The sequence below is a fragment of the Sus scrofa genome, chromosome 1 (genome assembly GCF_054392235.1).
Source record: "Sus scrofa isolate SSC_HxYL_T2T_F1_AM1 chromosome 1, Sscrofa_HxYL_maternal_Yorkshire_Landrace_v2.0, whole genome shotgun sequence".
NCBI lineage: Eukaryota > Metazoa > Chordata > Mammalia > Artiodactyla > Suidae > Sus > Sus scrofa.
The window spans coordinates 28,280,257-28,303,257 of record NC_139383.1 but is presented as its reverse complement, the minus strand read 5'-3'; the positions used below and the strand labels follow the sequence as shown (position 1 = coordinate 28,303,257).

General features: G+C 38.4%; 1 protein-coding gene and 1 non-coding gene across 12 annotated transcripts in view; one reads left to right on the top strand and one right to left on the bottom strand.

Annotated features, from left to right (window-relative positions):
• The window catches only part of PDE7B (phosphodiesterase 7B), a 608,116-nt gene that overhangs the window by 303,071 nt on the left and 282,044 nt on the right, over positions 1 to 23,001 (top strand). The gene's annotated exons all lie outside the window — the stretch shown is intronic.
• LOC146405993 (small nucleolar RNA SNORA70) lies at positions 1,600 to 1,728 on the bottom strand. Its single transcript, XR_014832301.1, has one exon. It is a non-coding gene; the product is annotated as a small nucleolar RNA SNORA70 (small nucleolar RNA).

Below are 23,001 nucleotides of genomic sequence, written 5' to 3'. Positions count from 1 at the left end.
TACACCACAACCACAGTAACACGAGGTCTGAGCCGCATCTGCAACCTATAGCACAGCTCACAGCTCACAGCAACCCTGGATCTTTAACCCATTGAGTGAGGCCAGGGATTGAACCTGCATCCTCATGTATACTAGTCAGATTCATTTCTGCTGCACCACAACAAGAACTCCCAGTTTGACAGTTTCTTAAAGAGATAAATCATACTTGCCTACCATAGGGCCTAGCAATTCCACTCATTGTTATCCACACAAAAAAATTCAAACGTATGTCCACACAAAGATTTGTATGTGGATGTTCACATAAGTTTTATCCACAATAGCCAATAACTAGAAACAATCAAATGTTTATTAATTGATGAATAGATAAACAAAATGTGGGATATCCAGACAACAGAGTACTATTCATTAATTGGATAACCTCCAAAGCATTATGCTAAGTGAAATAAACCAGACAGAAGACCACATACTGCATGATCTAATTTATATAAAATGTCTTTTAGTAGGCAAATGAGTAGAGACAGAGCAGATGAGTGATGAGTGACTGCTGAAGCTGGGGGTGGGGACTCGCTGCAAGCTGGACAACAGAAATTTAGAGCATGATAGAAATGTCCTAAAACTGGATTGTGGAGATGGTTGCCCAGCTGAATAAACTAACAATCATAGAACTTTAGATTTCATTCTAAATTTAAGTTATATGTGAGTATATATTATATATATTTCAGTACATAAATTATACTTCAGTAAAGCTTTAAGAAAATGAGATGGGGGAGTTCTCATCATGGCTCAGTGGTAATGAACCTGACTAGTATCCATGAGGACGCAGGTTCCATTCCTGGCCTTGCTCAGTGGGTTAAGGATCCAGCGTTGCCATGAGCTGTGGTGTAAGTTGCAGACACGGCTTGGATCTGGCGTTACTGTGGCTGTGGTGTAGGCCGGCAGCTATAGCTCCAATTGGACCCCTAGCCTGGGAACTTCCATATGCCATGCCACTGGTGCAGCCCTAAAAAGACAAAAAAAAAAAAAAAAAAAAGAACGAAAGAGAGATGGTACTCTTTCCTGACTAAATTACAGTGACGAAGCCACTGTATTCCAAGCCTTTCTTCCACCCCACTTAATTTTACTATTTGTTTCTAATCTTCCTTGGAAACAATACATTCTACTTGTTTTTGTTTTTGTTTTTTGACAGGAAAGTAGGATTTATTGGTGAGCCTTAAGGAAGGGACAATGCCACCAAGGCTCTCATGAGTGCAGGGCCCGCTATTTGTCCAGAGGGCCGCGATTAGGGATGTATTGGACCCCACAGCCATCTGGGATAAGCCGCTTTTCTGCCACCATGTTTTCAAATTCATCTGCGTTGAACTTAGTAAATCCCCACTTCTTAGAGATGTGGATCTTCTGGCGGCCAGGGAGCTTGAACTTGGCCCTACGCAGTGCCTCAATCACATGCTCCTTGTTCTGCAGCTTGGAGTAGATGGACGCTATGACTTGGCAAATGTGCACCCTGGCCACCGTGCCCTGGGGCTTTCCAAAGGCATCACACATACCTGTCTGGAACCTGGATTGGGGACAGCATGCCAGTCATGAATGTCCACCGAAAAGAGCTGCCTCCAAGGTCCCTTAGGGCAACCTATACAGGCAACAGGCTGCATGCACTACCACAAAGGCTGCTGTTTGCAGCCATTGCACACCAGGACATTCTACTTGTTTTTGAGCCTAACTTGTTTGGAACAGAACTTTCTTTTTGGAGTTTGCCTGAGACTATAAATGAAACCTCTTCACTCAGCAGTTCACTCTTCCAAGGTCATACCAATTTGCGGATTCCAAGAACATCTTTAAGTTCTCCTCAGGAACTGGCTCATTCTAGAAAAGTCCCGAGGTTTGGATTATATGATCCACCAATGGAGGCCCCATGCCTCCATTAAGAGTTTGGGGCTCCACCCATTCAGGTTCTTGCTGAACCATTGCCAGCCTCACCTGGGGGGACGCTGGCTCAGCCCATCCCATTCAGCTTGCTCCAGCTGGAAGATCTCACACCAGCCTCACAGCATGAATAGGTCAGGGACATGGGGACCAGTTCTGTTCTTTTTTTTACTTTGTATTACATGATTCACACTAATTTACAGACTTCTTCTGATAAAATGATGACATTTTCCAAAAAAAAAGTTCTAGTATGAGAGACTTCTGAGGAAGAATAATGTTGGGATGTGGTGGATAAGTCAAGGGTTTCCTGATAAAAACTGTTCCTTACTCTCTGATTTATTAACATAGTAAGTTGATTTAACAGGTTCTAGGCATTCCCTGTGGTGTTTGGAGTGGAGATCTTTTATGCATTCAGTCAGGCCAAAGTAGCAGATCAGAGCCCTGCTATTGATTTGTTTTACACTGGTGAATGTAAATGATTCATGTTGAGCAGGATTTGTCCTCCTAGAGATAAAACAGAAGCAAGAAAATGTGCACAGCTTCAAAGGTGCCACTTGATTCCACTGTAACCAGCACAGCAATCAGCGTACCTGGAGTTTTTAAGTCTGCACCATAAACTCTCCAAGGAATCAGCACCATCTTCCCTAAGATTGCCATGGATCCACAGAAATAAGTAGAAGGAGGAGAATGTGGAGAAGGACCAAATGAGGCAGCAACTACAGCCTCCTCTGTGTTGGTGTGAGACAAGTTGCACTAAGTCTAGGAAAGCAAAATATGCACTTTTTAAGATCCAGGGAGGAGAAAAGCAAATTGCTAATGTGAAAATGGCTCTGTGCAACTTCGTACTGTGCTATTTTGTGCGCCCCTGCTCTACTCATGAGCAACACGATCTTCAAGAAACTACTAAAAGTTGGAGTGTTTATATACATATTCTCATTAAAGGTCCTCATATTATCTTTTCTGCAATCATAAGCCACATGTCAGAAAGGCTCCTGATTCAGAGCATTTTGACTGCCAATAGATTGGGGTGTATATCTTCCCAGAGTACCCTGTGCTTTGGCTTTACCAGGACACATTCCACAGATAATGCTGCATTTGCAGATGTAATGTATTTTCTCCCAGCCCAAGCCAAAGAGCAGAGATATTCCTGATCTTTCTGATTAACTTAAATATAATGTACTGAGTTAGGAAAACTAGATTTCAAAGCGAAAGCAATGGTTATAATTTCAACATGAGACTCCAAAGACTCATTTTTTTAAATGAAGGATAAAGAAAATCTGAAAGAATGAAACTCATTAAAATGCAAATCTTTGTGAAAATGAGTGCACATAAAGTTATAGATCATTAGAACCAAAGGAAGAATGTATGTGCCAGACATTGAAATGGCCAGTTAGTTTTACCTTTTCTTCCCATGGGTTACAATTCCATGTGCATGTCTCAATAATTCTGGGGAAAACAAGGCAACCTTCTGAGCATTGTTAACGTTACGAATGCATTGTAACGAAGTCAGAGCAAGGCTGAGACAAGGGATTCAAAGGACTTCTAGACTAATTCTTAACCAGAGGTCCAGGCCAGAATCATCTGGAAAGAGCTTTTCAAAATGTTTGTTCCAGGGTTCCACTGCTCATCATTTTCATTCACTTAGATCTGGAATGAAACTCAGGCAGATGAATTTTAAATAATTTCCCCCAAGAGATTTTTATGATAACCCCGGATAAGAAAAGAAAGCATTTTCTATATTGTAGGTGTATATATGCCATCTTCTCCACTAGATCACAAACTCTTTTGAAAGGAGCCTACCATATTTACCTTGTGACTTCTGCTATGATTAGCCCAGTTAGATTATGAGCTCCAAACAGGAAGAGTGTGAGCTAGTTTTGTTCACTATTGTAATTTCACCTCCCCTCCCCTGTACCCCAGCTAGAAGAGCATGTGATTTGTGGTTGGTGCCCAAGAAACTCAATTTTAAAAATGAATACTAGGAATTTAATTATCTACATATGGATTTGAATTTTTTTCTTTTATGTTGTTATTGTTCATTATATATCTGGTGGGTTCTCAAAAGTTTGTTGACTGAACATACTGAGTTTTGACAATTAGAAGTTTAAGGGGTTCTGAATTGTATTTGTAGAAATCAACCATATTACTTTGTATTCATGGTCTCATTTTTGAGGCTTTTGTAAAATATATCTTTGGTTTCTCAGACTTGGTGAGAAGAGCTCAGTTGTACCTCCTTTTGGAAACTTGGGAATCAAACAACTAACCTGAAGCTACAAAAACAAAGCAGATACATTTGATGCTATTACTTCAAATACCTTCCCAAATAGCATTAGTAATCAATCTCACCTCAAGAACTAGTATAACAATATTTTTTTTTTTTTTTTTTTTTTTTTGTCCTTTTGCCTTTTCTAGGGCCACTCCCACGGCACATGGAGGTTCCCAGGCTAGGGGTCTAATCAGAGCTGTAGCTACCGGCCTACACCACAGCCACAGCAACTTGGGATCTGAGCCGCGTCTTCGACCTACACCACAGCTCACAGCAACGCCGGATCCTTTAACCCACTGAGAAAGGCCAGGGACCGAACCCGCAACCCCATGGTTCCCAGTCGGATTCGTTAACCACTGCGCCACGACAGGAACTCCAACAATTTATTTTTATAACATGCATCAAAAACTATTTGAATCATACAACTTCTAAGATCCTATAAATCTAATTCTGTTAGAAGATACGATGTTATATGTTCTAGTGATGAAATACATGAAAGGAAATAAAAGCTGTTCTAGTCATTAAATAATTACTGCAAGCAACACTAGCCTAGCATTGGGTAAGGTACCGTAATAGCCCAACTTTGCCGTGTTATTCAGATACCACTCACTGACATCTGAAAATAACCAGGAATGATAAAATTGATCAAATATGGATTGTTATTTTAGGCCATCATCCAAACTCATATATAGAAGATATGAATTGAAATACTCGGCTAGTTAACTTCATATGATTACAATAAGATATTGAGACTATTTCTTAATATCTTTATTTTATTTTATTTTATTTTCGTTTTTGCTTTTTAGGGCCACTCCCGCGGCATATGGAGGTCCCCAGGCTTGGGGTTGAATTGGAGCTGCAGCTACCAGCCTGTGCCACAGCCACAGCAACGCGGGATCCGAGCCACGTCTGTGACCTACACTACAGCTCACGGCAATGCCGGATCCTTAACCCACTGAAAAAGGCCGTGGATCGAACCCAAAACCTCATGTTCCTAGTCAGATTCGTTTTTGCTGCGCCACAATGGGAACTCCAGTATCTTTATTTTAAAAACACTTATGCTTTAGGTACAATGTATTTGCAATGACCAAGTTGAAGATATATAAGCAGAATGTGTTTTGTTTTCATCTTTATTATTGGACTTAGGTCCATAAAGCCTTTCCTATTCTCCCTCTGCCTATGATCTTGCCTCTCTTTGGACCCACATACATTGATTCTGTAGCTCGCTGCTACACTTACCTTGTTCTGCCCTCTATTAGTCTTTCTACCAAACCGTAAACACCTGTAGAAATAGGAGTCATTTTTATTCATCCTGTGTCTCCTGCTATGACAAGCACATTGCAGGTATGCAGTTTTAGAATCTTTGACTTGATAATCTGTTATCCAGAAATTAATAATGACAATATGTTCTTAATCCCAAGAATAATTACACTATTGTCGCTGAAGTAAAAAGAGAACATTTAACTTCAAATTTTGAAGTCTTTTAAAAATAGATGTTATAAGATGATTTAAAGTGGCTCTTTTAAGCTGTCACCAAAGGCATTTATTCTAGTTAAAAACCTGATCCATTTATATATTCATGCATAATTTATATCCCACCTACTTCCAAAAATTAATTGAAGGAGCTGTTAAGATAATGCCCATTATGAAAATTGTTGAAATACAGTAACAAAACCAATGGCAAAAATTTCATGCCCATACTGACCTTGATACTTTAAAATGCTTATAGATCAAGACATTGACCATACCTGTATGTATTGTCTCTACATCAAATAGAGCTTGAGAGGTGTACTTGTTAAATATTACAAACTTTTATGATGATGATGGTTATTATAAACTATAATATTATTAATATTATGATTCTATTTCAAATATAGCACTTTATATTTTTTTAATCTATACCATTAATTTACACTATTTTAAATGTTATGAACTATGGAATGAATACCTTGAAAAATACTTTGACTTCTGGCTTCAGATGAGTTTAAGTATGGATAATTCCAAGGAATTGGAAAGTCAAACACTTGAAGGCTCTCAGCAAAGCCACAATAATAGGAATTATAACTTGTTCCCATTTGCCTTGAAAGTGGTTTGAGGTGAGGACTCCAGGGAAACAAGAGAATTCTATTCTAAGTGAGAAACATGAGGCAAATGGAGACACAAGGAAAGAGGAGATCCCCAACAAAAGATGGAAGGAGATCCGCTTCCATCTTCCCTCCATTCAAAGAGCATGTACCAAATTGCATGATTTCAGTGAGCTCTGCATCATTAACCCATCCAAAGAGGTTGCGTGGCAGACGTTTGGCTTTCCACCCAGCTATGTTGAAATGCACCATACATCTTAAACATGTAGTTTAAGTTGAAAAATGAAACATTTGGACATCTCAGTACAAGATGGATCCTGCTGAATATGGGAACATGTTTACCCAGGTGGATTCGATCATAATTTCTACTCCGTGAAAAAAAATTACAATCTAGCTTGCAAAACTAAAAATTGATGTTTAGTTTTTTTTATTTGTTTTGTTTTTTCGTCTTTTTGTCATTTCTTGGGCCACTCCTGTGGCATATGGAGGTTCCCAGGCTAGGGGTCTAATCAGAGCTGTAGCTACCGGCCTACGCCAGAGCCACAGCAACGCAGGATCCGAGCCGCGTCTGCAACCTACACCACAGCTCAAGGCCAGGGATCAAACCGGAAACCTCATGGTTCCTAGTTGGATTCGTTAACCACTGAGCCACGACAGGAACTCCTGATGTTTAGTTTTTTAAGGAAAATTTTCTCAGAAAAAGTATTGTAGTTCACCTTTAACTATTAGATCATTTGCTTTAATGCTTTTTTATTTGAGATGGGATTGTAATGAAAATTTATTAGTGAATTCTCCTTAAAAATGTGGATATGCAGTCAGATCAGATGAAGCAGACAAATCCTTATTTGTTCAGTAAGGAGAGTTGTAATTAAAGAAAAAGGAATTAGGTAAACTTTTTTTGAGATTTAGGCTCTGAATTGACAACATGAAGGTTGCCCCTCAGCTTTTGGAAGGCACGTGTGCAATAAAAAGTTTATATCACCCAGAAAGAAACCAATAAATGATTGTAAATCTATTAATAGGAGTTCCTGTCGTGGCTCAGTGGAAACGAATCTGACTGGTATCCATGAGGATGAGGGTTTGATACCTGGCCCCACACAGTGGGTTAAGGATCTGGTGTTGCTGTGAGCTGTGGTGTAGGTCACAGATGCAGCTCAGATGTAGCATTGCTGTGGCTCCAATTTGACCCCTGGCCTGGGAACTTCCATATGCCGCAGGTGTGGCCCTAAAAAGCAAAAAAAAAAAAAAAAAAAAAAAAAAGACAGACAGAAAGAAAGAAATCTGTGAATTATAATAGTGAGTAGTAAAAGCTAAGAATTTCATGTCCAGAGTCATTAGCACTGGGAAACAAACTCAGATTACTTCTACCACACCAGATGAAGTTGCTTTCAAACGTGAGGTGCCTTGATAACTAGATCAGGGAGAGAAAGATCTGTCTGCAGACCAGAAAGAGACCCATTGTCTCATGACTTCTCTCTGATGGCTACCAACATTGGCCTGTGGATCACTCAGTTACACTAGCATACCCATTCTTTTCTTTTTCTTTAAGTATAGTTGATTTACAACATTGTGCCAATTTCTGCTGTACAGCAAAGTGACTCAGTCACACGTATATATATTCTTTTTCTCATATTATCTTCTATCGTATTCTAACAAGAGCTTGGATCTAATTCCCTGTGTTATATGGTAGGACCTCATTGCTTATCCATTCTAAATGTGATAGTTTGCATCTGCTAACCCCAAACTCCCCGTCCATCCCATTCCCTCCCCCTCCCCTTTGGCAACCACAAGTCTGTTCTCTAGGTCTGTGAGTCTGTTTCTGTTTTGTAAACAGGTTCATTTGTGCCATATTTTAGATTCCACACATAAGTGATATCATACGGTATTTGTCTTTCTCTTTCTGCCTTACTTACTGGTATGCCCATTTTTGACCCAGAAAGAAGCCCTTTATCCAATGTTCCTGAAGTTCAGTTCCAGCGTGCCAGCAAGAGCTTTCAGAAAGATCATAATTAAGTGTGGTTGTAGGTTTCATGAGCAAGAACAGTTTGGGAATATTGACTTAAAGGTATACTCCTTGTAGCCTGGAAATGGAAATAAGGCCTCATGAAAACACTTAATGCATTAGTACCAGGCAGGGCTTTCTACTTGTAAATAAAGGCTTCTGTCACATATGACAAGGGCTTGCTAAGTCATTAGCTTTAGTGTTGTTGGAGGGGCCAAGGGAAGAAAGCAGAAAGTGGAAAGAATACAAGGGAGATTTTGGCAGAAAAGACATAACCTTGTCTTCATACTTCTCCTTGACTCTTCTACTGGCCTGTGCTCTGTCACCTTCCATATCTGTTCCAAGTGTTCCTCCTGTTCAGCAGTACCTCTCTTCTTATTTCCTGCCAAAAGACATCTTGAGAATGGCTCATCCTTTTCCATGCGTCTTTTGCAGCATCTGATATATTTTTTTGAGACTAGATTTAAAACAGTGCCATGTATGAGAATTTTGTTGAATAAATAGAGGAAAATAGCTAGAGAGGTTAGATCTAGAATGTGCCAAGAATTGGGCAAATTCTTGCAATATTATGTCATGTGTGAGCAATTAGGGAGAGGGCAGCTCCTTCTTGCATCAGTGAATTCATGGTTGCAGTGGATTTAAGCCAGAGGAAGAGTAAATGTATATGAGACTTAATTGACAAGAACTGTTCGTACAGAATAGGTTGACTCAGTCATCTGGGTCACTGCCAGAAAAATATCTCTTGGGTCCCAAGATAACTTCTCTAAGCCACTGATCCCTAGCAATTGGCCCAACCAATGCCATTGTAGGTACTTTCTTAGGCCTTGTGACTTTAGCACTTGCATTCACAGCCCCAGCTTCTTATTGTTCACCTGTTCCCATTCTGATCAAGTCAACTTATGCTTTAAAACCTTCAGTCATAATCATTGTTAACCATTGATGGAGTATCTACTCTATGTCTGATAATGTGCTAGATGCTTTACATATATATCTACTACAGTCCTTAAAATTTATCTGCTATGATCATTGCTGCTATAAAGTACATATTGTTATCATCATTTTATAGAGGAAGAAAAGGAGCCATGAATGGAGAGATGAAAGAATTTGCCTAAGAATGCAAAATGGTGATATAGCTGGGAATTAAGATGAAATATGTCTGGCTCCAAAATCAAGGCTCATTGCCCCAGACCTCAAATCATTCAACAGTTCCTCATCATATTTCCCATAATTCCCATAGCTCCCCATAATTCTGCTGCTTCCTGCATTCCAGCTCCATCTCTGTCCAACCCTGCCTTCCACTTAATGCTATAGCAGCAGTTAAATACTTGTAATCCACCAATTCCCTCCTCTTTGGTGTGCATTCTTGCTTTTTCTTCTGCTTGAAATACTATCCCCAGTGTATCTTACGAAGGACTTCCCAGTACCCCCTCATACAGCAATCTATACCCATCCCCACCAGAGCACTCACAATACCCCCTCATACAGCAATCTATACCCATCCCTATACCCATCCCCACCAGAGCACTCACTGCTGTCACAGTGATCATTTTTAGGTGTATTCCCACTATGCAATAAACCTTGGAAAGTAGGATGGTCTTTCTTACCTTCTTATTTCCAAAATCAGTACAATGCTTGGCACAGGTTGAGAGTATTTGTTGAATGCAACTTATTTGCACCTTTAGAAGTACTTTCCCATTGGGTGTGTGTGTGTGTGTGTGTGTAAGAAAGAAGGAGATAAAGATACAGAGAATAAAAGTGTGAGTTTTAATCTTCCCAACATGGTTCACTTCTTGTAAGAAAAGGAACAGTGTCTTCCACTTTATATTGTTCCCTTTCAAAGGCCCCTGCCTGCTGAAGGCAACAGAATGAATGACCCTGTTTTCAAGTCAGTGCTGAATACACCCATGAGCATGAACTCTGCAGAGGAGAGAGGCAGTGAGGACAGATGACAACAAAGAAAAGTGCACATTTATTTAATATGTGGATCTCACCAACTTGCTAAAGGATTTGAGACTTTAACACAATTAAGCAATATAAAGCTAGGCAATTAAGGATAAACATTGGACTGAGACAACATAAAGGGAAGAGAAAAGTTGCACTTGAACTACTTGCTTCAGTTTGGGCACTTGATTTAGCAATGCTTCCTAGCAACTAAAGCAAAATCAGAAACTATTCAGTACCGTAGCTTATCAGTATTCATTTGCCTACAGACAATAGAAAACCTGTCTCAGAGTGGTTTAAACATATGAGTTTATTCCTCTCACGAAAGTCTGAAGTGGCTGCCAACCTTGACTCAATAGCTGAGTTGTGTTGGGGCCAGCATCTCTGCAAGTCTCTTGGTCTTTTCCCCAAGCTTCTCACCTATCGTGGTTGCAGGATTGCTGCTGCTGTACCAGACATCACATCTAGTTTAAGGCATGAGGAAGGGAGGGACACTTTAAAATCTATGTTTGCTGCTTATATCAGGAAAAGCAAAGCCCTCTGCATACTCCTTATTAGAACTATGGCAAATGGTCACTTCTTGCTGGAAGGCTGTTAAAAGCATATGTCCTCCAAAAGTTGTGTTTGTTGTACACATGAAACATATAATACTATAAACCAATGTTGCCATAATAAAAAATAAAACAATAGGAGTTCCCTTTGTTGTTCAGTGGTTAACAAAACTGACTGGTATCCATCAGGCCACAGGTTCGATCCCTGGGCTTTCTCAGTGGGTTAAGGATCTGGCATTACCATGAGCTGTAGTATAGGTTGCAGATATGGCTCAGATCTCGTGTTGCTCTGGCTGTGATATAGGCTGGCAGCTGCAGCTCCAATTCAACACCTAGCATGGCAACTCCATATGCCGGGGGGTGTGGCCCTAAAAGGCAAAAATAAATAAAATTTAAAAAATAAATAAAACAATAATCTTTTTGAAAAGCGTATCTATCTTATGGTGGCAGGACACATTGCTATCCATATGAAAACTGGCATTCATTTTACAAGGAAGAAAAAAGCTATAGGTATTGGATAGGAAACTCAAACTTGTAGTTTGTACTTTTCATTGCTTGCTAATAAATGTATAAACTCCAGCAGAAACTTATCACATGCTTCAGTAATTGTTTGATAAATTAGTAAATGTATATTTTGTCTCCTAACTGTACTCTTTTGAAAAAACGCAAGCTTTATTTTTCTGCTTACAAAAGTAACCATGAAAAGTTTGGAAAATAGATAAGGTTACAAAATATAAGACAATAGTGACCTATCATCAGGTGCTCCGGTTTTAAGAGTATTTATTTAAAATGCTATTTTCCTGGTTTTAAAGAAGGCAGTTTTATATAATTATAGAATACTTAGAAATTAATCAGCACATAGCATATAATTAATATCTCCCACAGTTTTACCATCCATAAAGCATAGATGACTTTTGGCCATTTCAGTGAGAGAATTAATAACATTTTAACAAAAATGAGATCATACTTTATTATTTTTAAAAAAGGAAAAAACTTAGCCATTTGTTTTGATTAAGAATTCCTACAAATTCGGAGTTCCCGTCGTGGCGCAGTGGTTAACGAATCCGACTAGGAACCATGAGGTTGCAGGTTCCGTCCCTGGCCTTGCTCAGTGGGTTAACGATCCAGCGTTGCCGTGAGCTGTGGTGTAGGTTGTAGAAGCGGCTCGGATCCCGCGTTGCTGTGGCTCTGGCGTAGGCTGGTGGCTACAGCTCCAATTAGACCCCTAGCCTGGGAACCTCCATATGCCACGGGAGCGGCCCAAGAAATAGCAAAAAAAAGACAAAAAAAAAAAAAATCCTACAAATTTCATGGCCAGAAATTTGTGTACAACATTTGTTTAATTAATCTCCTGTTATTAAGACATTTAAGTTGTTTACGTTCCATTGTAAAAGAAAACCTGAGGATTAATATTATTATAGTTACATTCTGGAGTAAATTATTATTTCCTAGGGAAAAAATCCTAGAAGGAAAATTCTGATGGCAAACATTTTCAAGATTTTTGACACATACTGCCAAATTATGTTTCAGAAGCGTTCTGCAATTTAATAAATTAGAATCCCATTTTTCCTTCATCCTTGCCGATATCACATATATATAAACTATCTTGCAGTTGAAGTCTATCTTGTAATTGCATAAGTTAAAAACTAATATTTAGTAGTTTTTCTTTTATTAGTTTTGCTTTTATATACTTGGTATAGTTGCTAAAATTAATATATTCTAAAATGGCTTATTAAAATTTTACGTTTTGGATTCCCATTGTGGCTCAATGGGTTATGAGTCCTACTGGTATCCCTGAGGATGCAGGTCCCTGGCCTCACTTGGTGGCTTAAGGATCTGGTGTTGCCATGAGCTGTGGCATAGGTCTCAGATACAGCCCGGATCCAGCATTGCTGTGGATATGGCGCTGGCAGCTGAAGCTCAGATTCAATCCCTAGCCAGGGATTCAACCTCTAGCCTGGGAACCTCTATATGCTGCAAGTGCAGCCGTAAAAAGCAAAAAAAAAAAAAAATTGTATGTGTTTTTGTAATTCCTGCTGTCATACAGTGGGTTAAGACTCTGACTGCAGCAGCTAAGGTGGCTGCAGAGGCATGGGTTTGATTCCCCCGCCCAGAGCAGTGGGTTAAAGGATCCATTGTTGTGGCAGCTGCAGCGTAGGTCACAGCTGTGGCTTGTATTCAATCCCTGGCCCAGGAACTTCCATTAAAAAAATTGTATGTGTTTTGTCCCTATTGCCTGTTTAAATTCTTTGCATATTTTCTGCTGGCATATTTTTTCATTAATGTATAAAAGCTCTTTCTATATTATGAATAGTAATTCTTATTTATGAAATAAGAATATTCTTATGAAATAAAAACAAAGGTATAACTATTCATTTTGGGACTCTTAATTTTGTTTTTAGTAGTCCTTGATTCCTCACCTTTTCATTTGCAATAAAGGCCTTTTGCACACTTCAAAAGAAATAAACATGGGTGGGATATTTTCAAAACCATTTTACATAGTACAAAATCCTTTTGTTGTTTTTCACATATGTCCATGGATGACTGCTATCTGGGTCTGTGATTCTTTGTTAACATTCATTTCATCTCAAAATTCTTAGTAATTTCCTTACATGACTTGTTGTATACAATTCTTTGTTAATACAATTTTAAACCTACAATTCTGTTTTCTATTTGACTTTAAGAATTTCATGTCTGCAACCTGTCTAAGAGAGTTCCTGTGTAACTAACTTTCCCTCTTATCTCCTGTTTGTTTGTTTGTTTTTAATTTCTTTATCTTTTAATAATGGGAAAACCATGGCCGGGTAGTTTGTTAGCATGAACACTTTTCATTCATATTTTTTTAACTTCTTAGAGCATAACGAGCATGTTTAATATGAGTATATTGATCTTTTTAGCACAACAAATATTTCTTCAGCTTTATTGTCTTTGTTACTCCATTTTATTTCTTCTTTAGGAACAGCAGTTGTTCTTTTAGAAACAATTTTAGGTTGAATTTTTAATATACTGTCCTCTACAGCTATCATTTCCCATAATTGTTTTCAACTCTCTCTGTCTCTCTGTTTTTAGCTACATTCTTATAGAGTTTCCTGTTTATCCTGTCTCTGATTTAACTTTCCACCATATTAATTCTGATCTTTATTCTTCCTAATGAGACTTCGGATATTTCTGTTGTACTTATAGTTTTCTTTCGTTTCTACCCTATTTCACTCAGTTACCCTTTTTTAAAAATGAATTCCTTTTTATTTTATTTTATTTTATTTAGGGCCACACCTACAGCATATGGAAGTTCCCAGGCTAGGGGTCGAATTGGAGCTACAGCTGCCAGCCCAGTCACAGCCACAGCAACTCGGGATCTGAGCAGTGTCTGTAACCTACACCATAGCTCACGGCAACACTGGATCCTTAACCCCCTGAGATTGCCAGGAGTAAAACCCAGTGCACATCCTCATGAACACTAGTTGGGTTCGTTACTGCTGAGCCACACCCAGAAGTCCCTCACCCAGTTATCTTTAATTTAGCTTGTTGTCTTTGGTTTTCATCCTCATTTTTTATTTTTTTTTTTGCCTTTTCTGTATCTCCTTGTCTTTCTCCTCCTGTTTCATGACAGTCATGTCTACTAGCTGCCTGTTTTAGGAGCCAAATTCTTAAATATTTCTTAACTGTAACAATAATTATTTTTTCCTATGTATATTTAGATAATTTCCTTACTCTATAATTTTTTCCAAGTCTTCACATATAGAGTAGCCTTCCATACTCAGTGTTCCAATTGATAGAATATTTGATTGACATTGGGCCTTCTCACAGTTATTCCAGTGTTGATGCTCCCTAACAGTTAAATAATAGGTAATAATCAGGAGCAAAGCAAATCTGTATATTCTCCTGTGTATGTGAGGTGAATGATTAATGAAATTGACTGGTTTATATGGGGTCTTTATTTGATGGGAGAAATAGGAATTACACATCTCTGTTAAGCGATTCTTTAAACTTTGAATTTGAATATGTTTACATTTACTGGAAGTTCTCAGCCAGGCTCATAGTAGATGTTTAATAAATATTTTTCGGTGAATGCTTGAATGAGTAGAGACCAGAACGTTGCGGGAATAAACCTAAACTTGGTAGGGAGAGCTGAGCTGAAATTGGGGCTGGTGCCTTCTTCCTGTCCCCACAAGGCAGTCTTTCTGAGCCATGGAAGTAGGACACATGGAAGGCTCAGACTCCATATTGATATGCAGCATCATCTCCCATGGATCATGCTCAGTTGTATTTCAGCAATTGGTAATATTTGCAATACACAAAGCCCCTAGTTTCCAAGGACAGTCACTTCAGGGCTTGCGATTTATATAGAGAGATAAGTGTGGAGAAACATTGATTATTATATGCCCAGTTGTCCTAAACCACAAAGAACTAGAAAGCAGAATGCCTGGGTTCTAATCCTGCCTTGGGCCCTTTCTGACCTTGAGAATGTTTCTGAATCTTTCTGAGTTTCAGTTTCCATATCTGAAAAATGGAGAACTTGAACAAGCTCATCTCTAGGAAAGCTTTGGCTGTAAAACCCTACAATTCGCTTTTTAGATAAGACACTGCTTCCTTTACTGGACACTGAGAAGGTTTATCCTATGAATGTGCCTCTCAGAGCTTTATAGGTATTTGTTTAGATGTAAATAGGAAAATTGCTTATGATTCTCCTCACTGTAGTTTGAGATTAAAAGGGTGCATTTTTTTCCAATATGTTCAGTTTTCAAAGACACAGTGGAGGAAGTCAGCCAATTTCTGCCCACACAACCTCCAAGTGACGTCAATGGAAGCAAAGCACACAGATCTCTAGGCAAGTTTTGGCTCATTATGTGAGGTTTTTTTTCTTTTTTTAAAGAACAACTGCAAAAATGATTTCTCTCAACTCAAATTACACAATTTTTTCTTCTTTGTGCCCTGAGTCAGCAATAGACATAATGTGGAAAATAAAGCAAGATCTCCTTTTTACACATTAAGTAAAACAAGACAGAATTATGTGAAATGCACGTTGTTTTAGATTCTCAAACACTCTAAAGTGGCATTCCTCTTGCCTTGGCCTTGTCCTAATTTCAATAGAGAAGGCTTAATAAATAATCATTAAATATACAGTGGGAAAAACACACCTAAGCATCCTCGCTTTGATCCTAAATTTTATCTCTAATGCTGACACTAATGCTATTATACATCTTGGGTTTGTAACTTAGCTCTTGAAAATATTTTAAAGGATACTCCTGGCAAGAAAATATAATTTGTGTTTTGTCCTCAGCTCAGCTTTACACAGTAGAGTCCAATAGATCTGATAATTGCATTCTACATAATATAAAAATGATTCTAAGAAGAGGAACAGTTAAGAGTCAAGGAGCCCTTAGTATGTGATGGGCACAGCCTCGCTCCATCCTCACAGCTACCTTGTAAGGTTGCTATTCTCCTGATTTTACTGCCTAGGAAACTGAGGGTCTGAGAAGTTGGGCAGTTTCCCCCAAGTCACACAGCTGAGCAAGTGGCATTCCAATTCTAAACCAAGCAGTCTGGCTTTAAAATATAACCACTATGCTATCCAGACAGTAACTTGTTTACTTTTCTACTCAAAAAGCATTTAATGGTACCTACCCATTCTAGATTCTGAGAATAGTCAGTTATCAGGTAATGTGGAATAGAGGAGTGGAAACAAAGTGAATAGGTAGTGAAGGGAATCAACTTTTGTTTACGCCTACGCTGGACCAGACACTATGCAAGACAACTCACATCTACTTAATTCGTACAAAAGCTGTATAAGCGAAGTGGTATCAGTGACATTTTATCAATAAATAAACTGAGCATTCAGGAGGTATGACTTGCCAAAGATCATGCAGCTGATATGGACTTGAATTTTAACCCTAGTCTGTAAGTTTCCACCACCTGCGCTTTCCTCACTACACATGCTGCCTTCCTGAGCATGACTAACAAAATACTTACAGTGTGCTCTCTTGTCTAGAGCAGGGGCATGCACAAGTGCCCCCCAGTATTTGGGAACATCTTAGAGTTTTTTGGAGGTGATGCTACAGAAGGAATTTCTGAATTTGAGAAGTCCTATCCTTATACTCCACTGTAGTCTGCCTGGCCTGAATGGTGTTGGGAGGACTGGATACAAGTCTAGGTCCAAAGTGGTCCATGGACAAACTTTAAGGTAATTTTGATTAGTAGTACCTCTTCGGTCCAAAACAGCATCAAAACACCAAATTCCCTTTTAGAGCAATTGTGAGTGAATTCAATGTTTTATATATAAGCTCTGGTATTTTTAGGTGAATTAATAGAAATCTTTGAATGAAATTGCAGTTTTCCATGAGTATGTGCAGAAGTAAAAACTGATATCCAGCATATGATGTCCTAGAAACACCATTCTATAAATATTGAAAGGTGAAATCAATGAGAAATATTTAAGAAAGTACTTGAAGTTCTTAAAAATCAAAGTGGTATAAAATTAAAGTTATTATCTTTTTCCTCCCTTTATTTGAATAGAACACTTTTACTCAAACATATTACCAATTAAATAAAAGGCAGTTTGGGTTTAAATTGTCCTCCTTTCAGAATTTGTTCACATCGCACCAGATGTTTTATTTATATTCAAATACCACAGGGAATGGGCAAGAAATTGTATGTTTAAACTGGACTTTTTCAAGGCTTTTAAGGCCAGAAGACTTGCTTTGCCAAAGACCAAATTATTGCAAAGTGGGGCAAGCACCTGATCTTGTGGTGAGTTAAACTAAGTAAATATCTCTACCTGGAAATGGAAACAAATCTTCCCAAGACCCCAGAGCACCATCTCTTAGCCTAGTGACAGCTGTTCCTTTGTTGGTGGTGAGGCTGGATTACACACATTGAGAGTGAAGATCTCCAGGTGAACCTCTCTCCCTGACACAGAGCCCACATCCCTTATGCACTTGAACTTGCAAATTTCATCACCTCCCAGACCACCACAGGTTCTTGAAAACCCAGAAACGGTTATAGACACCAAGTCACTGCAGTCAATAACTTCCTCCAGTTTTAATGGACGTTCTGATAAGAAATAACATTTCTAACCAATGTTCACTCCAAATGGTCTCAATAAACAGTCTTTCCAGCCATGTCGTTGTCTTCCAGCAATATGATATTAGTGTAGTATTGATGTTACACTACAAATGTTATGATGTAAAATAACTTTGATGTGTGTAGGACCATAGTATTACTTTTTTTAAGATTTTTATCTTTTATTATAGTAGATTTATAATGTCAATTTCTGCCATACACATTATCCCCCATCATGCTCCATCACAAGTGACTAGATACAGCTCTCTGTGCCGTGTAGCAGAATATCTTCGCTTATCCATTCCAAATGCAATAGTTTGCATCTTAATAACCCCAAACGTCCCCCCTTGGCAACCACAAGTCCATTCTCCACCCCCATGAGTTTGTTTCTTTTCTGTAGAAAGGTTCGTTTGCGCCATATACTAGATTCCAGATGTAAGTAATATCATATCATTTGTCTTTCTCTTTCTGACTGACTTCACTTAGTATGAGAATCTCTGGTTCCATCCATGTTGCTGCAAATGGCATTATTTTGTTGTTTATTTGTGGTTGAATAGTATTCCATTGTGTGTATGTACCACATTTTCTTAATCTGTTCATCTGTTGATGGACACTTAGGTTGTTTCCATGTCTTGGCTTTGTGAATATTGCTGCAATAAACATAGGGGTACATGTGTCTTTTTCAATGAAAGTTTTGTCTGAATATATGCAAAAAAAAAAAAAAAAGAAAAAGAAAAAAAAACCAGCAGGAGGCATAACTCTCCCATACTTCAAACAATCTTACATTAAATTACATTACATTAAATTACATTACAATCTTAAATCTACAGTAATCACGACAGTGTGGTACTGGTACAAAAACAGACATACAGACCAATGGAACATACTAGAGAACCCAGAAATAAACCCAGACACCTATGGTCAATTAATCTTTGACAAAGGAGGCAAGAATATAAAATGGGAAAAAGTCTCTTCCATAAGTGATGCTGGGAAAATTGGACAGCTGCATGTGAATCAGTGAAATGAGAACACACCCTCACACCAGGCACAAAAATAAACTCAAAATGGCTTAAAGACTTAAACATAAGACAGGATACCATAAAACTCATAGAAGAGAACATAGGCAAAACATTCTCTAATATCAACCCTACAATTGTTTTCTTAGGTCAGTCTCCCACGGCAACAGAAACATAGTATTGCTTTATTTTCTTTTTATTTATTTTTTATATAATGATTTTAATTTTTTTCCATCATAGCTAAACATAGTGTTACTTTTAATCACATCATCAGCACAACTTGAAGGCACTTTTTAACTTCTCTATTCTTCCTGGGATATACAGGAATCTCCAAACAGGTCTACATACACCTAAGACTGGAGATCAGCTGTTCCTCTTTATCCTGCATGAGTAACTTGATATATAACCCCTGCTATGTATTTAATGGTTGGTTTGTTTGTCTTTTTAGGGCTGCACCCACAGCATATGGAAGTTCCCAGGCTAGGGGTCTAATCAGAGCTGTAGCCACTGGCCTGTACCACAGCCACATCAATGCCAAATCCAAGCTGCAAGTGTGACCTACACCACAGCTCATGGCAATGCTGGATCCTTAAGCCACTGAGCAAGGCCGGGGATCAAACCTGCGTCCTCATGGATGTTTGTCAGTTTTGCTTCTGTTGAGCCGTGATGGGAACTCCTCCCCTGCTATTTATTAACTTCACAAAATTCATTTAACTTCTGCAGATGCAAAATTTATTTATCCTTTGTAAATCAGGGTTCTAGAACTTTCAACTTTCTGCAAGTCCCGTTTAAGGCTGGATTATAGGCACACAGCTGGTGTAGTTGCAGAGGCCCCATACATGGTTTAACACTCAGAAGGGTTTAGTGCTCAGAAGAGTCCATTCTTGGTTTAACAGTTTCAAATCCTTAATCATAGAAGCTCCTTAAGGAACAAGAGGCTTTGCATTTTCATTTTGCTGTATGATCAGCAAATTATGTAGCTAGTCTTGGACACATTGCAATGTTAATGTAGCAAGAACAAAAAAAGTTAAAGTATAAAAACTAAAATGAAAAACTGACCAAAGTGCCACTAATGTATTTGAGAGTTTTCCCCAAGTAGGGTCTTCCATTCAGTAAATATACTTGGATTTTTTTTTTTTTCTGGTTAAAGAATCCTATTTTTTAAAAACTGATCTAATTCTCTCATATGTTATCATATAACATAATACATGCATACATGTATATCTACATATATATACAGCTTTGGGCAGGAGTACTTTAAAAAAAAAAAAAACTGTTGGTAAGTAAATTGAGCAGGAGGGGAGTGTGAAAAACGAAAGACCAATCAGATTCCAAAATATTTTAACTTAGCGAAACACTTAAAACATCCAATATTGTCTCCTTTCACAATAATCATTATATGGCCTCCTTCTCTTTCAGAGAATTCATAATCCTCTCTTACTTCTTTTTGGATTATTGTTGTTTAGAAAAATATTGTAAATGTGCAAATGTCACTAAAGCTGAGATTGCACATGGCCAGACAAACAGCTTGGAAACCCGGGGCCTGAAGGCCTTTGTAACCTCGAGCGAGCATAGTCTTCCCATGTTTCTCTTTCTTTCTCTGTGTGGGTGCAAGGGCGTGGGGAGTGGGCCAACATGACGCTCAATGCGCTGTGCAAAAGCCAGCATGAATCCCAGGCCTCTTTGTGCACAGAAAGGACTGATTGTGTGGAGAGCCGCTGGAATGCACGCCGGTCACTTTTTGGAGTGATGTTAGCAGACATCCGTTTGCTGGATTGTTCTAGAAGTGGCAGAACAAGGACAGAAGGCAAGGCTCCTTCTCTGTACTTCTGTGGCCCTGTAATTCTCCTCCTCTTCTTTGTTTGAAATAGCAAGAGGAATCCTGTACATTCAGAATTCTTCTTCGACTCTGTTTTCTGAATTGGATGCTGTGGTTTCAAAAGTGCCACCCTCCCTCTCTGGCTGTGTGGATGTAGACAGTCCAGTAAGTGTGCACTGAATGACGTGAGAGGGCACCCAGCAGAATAGGCCTCTGGTGGAGGCTCACAGGACATTTCAGTCAGGATAAGGTCTGAGGTGGGACAGTAAAAAGCTTATAACAAATAGCATTTTAGAGAACTTCTCATGTAGAATGGCAAGAGAAAAATCCATAATTTTTTTCCAAGGTATCTTAAAGTATATCAAAAAAACTTTCTAAATGTTTGCCTGTTGGCCTGCTTATAGATCTGCTGCCTACAGTTTTACAAAGTTGGAGAGACATCAGGTTCTGCTTTTTGATAATGTTTGATATTTAGCCCACCCTTGATCAGTCTGGGTCTCAGTCCTCTGAACATTGAGCATGCTCCACTAGCCCACACCAAAACCCACAGCTCCTGCCCACCCAGTCTCCTCTGCTGAGGATTGACTTTATCTAGAAAACCTTCCATGAGGAAGAGGTGCCAAATGTTTTCCCTATTATTTGTTGGATTTTATCCTTTGATTTGAGAATTGAAGTTTTATTTGTAAGCACGTATTGGGAAAAAAAAAAAAAAAGCCAGGGTAAACATACTTACACATTTTGCTCACGTAATGAATTGCACAAATATTCGCAATAACATGAATCCTTACATTTCTTATTTTGACTTAGATTTTAATGAAGCTTTTTTTTTTTAATTTTTTAAATTTTTTTTTAAGCCTCTAGGCTTTTCCCAGGATGTCATTTTGCAAATGTGGTTAATGAACTTTCTTTTGTGCCCACATGCATTTTCAACTTCTGTATTACAGTTGGTAGGGTAACCCAACTGAACCAGTTAAAATGATTCCTAATTGCCCGCCCCACCTATTCTTGCCAGCTCATGAAAAGCTTGTTAAGAGAAGAATGACTTGGTAAGATAAGAGGAAAATAGCAGAGGTAACGTCAAACTCAGTGAACTTCTCACACCAGGAAATCTCTGCCGAAATCTTTGCCTCATTTTGGTTTAACTCCTGCCTATGGCTTTGGGCTGCTTCCTGTAGGATTCTTGGAGACCTTTCCTGCACACATATGATTTAGGAGTCAGCCAACAATTTAAGAAGAATTTGTGCTGATGTGTTAGGGTTCCTCTTCCATGGCTTTTTCTTCTTTGGAGTTCTTTTCTATTTTCATCACTTCTTGCAGGCCTAAACTCTGACCTCTTGTTTCCTTAAGCCAGTAAAATTGTGCCATCCCACTTAAACTTCTTCCCTGGCACCCCAAAGAAACAGGGAGCTCCCCTTTCTTTTAAGGATGACTCTCCTTCCATTTTCTCCTTGCTCTGGTTGCTGTGCAGTGTCAATAGACAATGTGATTTTAAATTAATTTACACTTATAAGTTAATAGATGTGTATAAAGCTCCTAACCATATTTTTAAAAATGTGTACAAGATTTTTACAGAGAAGATGATGAATTTATTGAATAAACAGTTTTGGAAGATTTTAACAATAAGCTTAATAAAAAGATATGTATCATGTTCTTGGATAGAAAGAGTCAATATGAAATAAAGTTAATTCCCTCATAGGGGAAAAATGGGCAAAATATTGAAGAGGCATGTCACAGGAAAGGAAATAGAAAGTGACCCACAAACATTTGAAAAGGTGCTCAAATTCGCCAGAAATCATGAAATGCAAAGTTAAGTTCATAGGAGATACATTTTTTACTTACCAATTGGCAAAAATTTTATAATTTCAAGTATTGTGGGAAAACAAAAAGGCTCATTAACTGCTTGTAGGAGTGTAAATCTGTTCAACTTCCTTTAGAAAATACTAAGTCATCATTTAATTCCCAAGCCAGCAATTTTACTCTTAGATATTTACCTGGAGAAACTTTTACACGTATGTGGTTGAATATATACATGACTATATCATTACTGATAGTTAAAAAAAAAAAAAAGGCAAAAAACCTGGAAGCAACCCAGATGTCTGTCAACAGCAGAAAAGGATAAATACATTGTAGTATATTCACACACTGGAGTGCCATACCACAGTAAAAATGAACAAAATACAACTCCATCCATGGAGGAAGCTTGGAAATATATAAGTTTGGAAGAAGGAAGCACAAGTATCCAAACTGTTTATTTCCATTAGCAGAAAGTTCAAAGGCAAGCAAGGTGACATAACAGATTATTGTGTGGTATTTATATAGATGGGTCTATGAAGAAGACAAGGA